Below are 1,473 nucleotides of genomic sequence, written 5' to 3' on the forward strand. Positions count from 1 at the left end.
CGTGTCCAGGCCCGGTGGGCCTGGGCGTCCCTGAAGCGGGGGCCCGCCGTGTGCGGGTCCCTGAGCCAGTAGGGGACGTGCGTTTTTTTCTGGGGATACAATGTTTTTAACGCTTCCGGGGGGTTTATAGATCCCATAGTGAGTGCCTCACGACTCAAAACGACAAAGAACTAGAGGTTACGTAGGTAACCCCGGTTCTTTTAGTTTAGGAGTGAGGCACTCACCAAACACCCCTTTGTTTCGCCACTGCGAACAGAGGACCTGTGGTAAGAGGAAGTACTACGTCACGACCAGCCCTTATATGTCCTTCCGGAAAGGGGAAGGGACAGCCGGTTACGTGACATACCCTCTAGCCCAATGAAATGGGCCCCGGGAGCGTATTGTGTAGCTCTGTTGCATCGCCAGATGGCGCTGTTTCCCATAGTGAGTGCCTCACTCCTAAACTAAAAGAACCGGGGTTACCTACGTAACCTCTAGTTATTTCCTAATGTGTGCATGTGTGTTTGTGTGTGTTCTTTTCTGATAACTTTCTCTACTTTATGATGCATGTTTCAACCCAGGCCAGGGAGGAGTCACATGAAAAAGGTAAAGCAAGGTGTCTTGGATTGAAATAAGGTACAAGTTGCCCTTCTATCTCAATCCAACTCAAATGTACAGTGACTACTGTACATTTAGGAGTGAATGTGACTATGCTTTTTGCAACAAACCGTTCTTGTAAACTTGGATGTTCATCTATCACCATTAGCTTGGGTTAATCTTTTTCTGCTCTTCACAGAATCAAATAACTGCAGACAAGCCTTGCCAAAACATGTGGCCACCACTGCAGACTGCAGATGGGACAAATTCAATCCAAGCCATAATCGAAGAGTTGCCGCATCTAGTGGACACTCAAGGCATGGTGAGGTTACATCTCACAGAATAAGTTTAGTACAGACTAAATCGATTATTGTTTGTGCCTTACACATTTTTTTTGTCTTTTCCTGTCTGTAGATTTCTCAGGATTTCTCGATGTTAAATCCTGAGTGTACTGGGAGATGAACTCTGAATTCTCTGCGAAGATCACTCACATGGCCGGCCAGGAAGGAGAAGACGGGTGACCTTCGCGTCAACATACAGTAGATTTGCTCTCAGCTGGTATTCGCATAGAGCTCACATATTCCGGGAGCAGTATGGGTTAGCTCCCCAGCCTTGGTCTCCAGCCTTGGTCTTCCGTGAGGAAGAAGCCCAACAAACAGATGGATCATGCAGACACATTTTTTGTAATATAGCCTAATATATAAGTTAGCATAAGATATTGATAGCTAATTACAGTGACATTATTTTAATGCTGTGTAAGGGCAGGCATGTGTGTTCCACCTACATGTGCATTCACACTCATGTTCAGTAACTTTGGACTCTATTTGGACTTGAGCACTACTGGGGAATTGACTCAACCTAGACTCCAGATATAGTGACTTGACTACAGCACTGGAG

The 1,473-nt window shown here is 46.0% G+C and overlaps 1 long non-coding RNA gene across 1 annotated transcript; it reads left to right on the plus strand.

Annotated features, from left to right (window-relative positions):
• Positions 1–560: 560 nt before the first annotated feature.
• On the plus strand, positions 561–1,092 carry LOC311042032. The gene is made up of 3 exons (XR_014600453.1): positions 561–585; positions 776–898; positions 991–1,092. It is a non-coding gene; the product is annotated as an uncharacterized lncRNA (long non-coding RNA).
• The last annotated feature ends 381 nt before the right edge of the window (positions 1,093–1,473 follow it).

This window comes from Gymnoscopelus microlampas, assembly GCF_963454915.1.
Source record: "Gymnoscopelus microlampas genome assembly, chromosome: 3".
Lineage (NCBI taxonomy): Eukaryota > Metazoa > Chordata > Actinopteri > Myctophiformes > Myctophidae > Gymnoscopelus > Gymnoscopelus microlampas.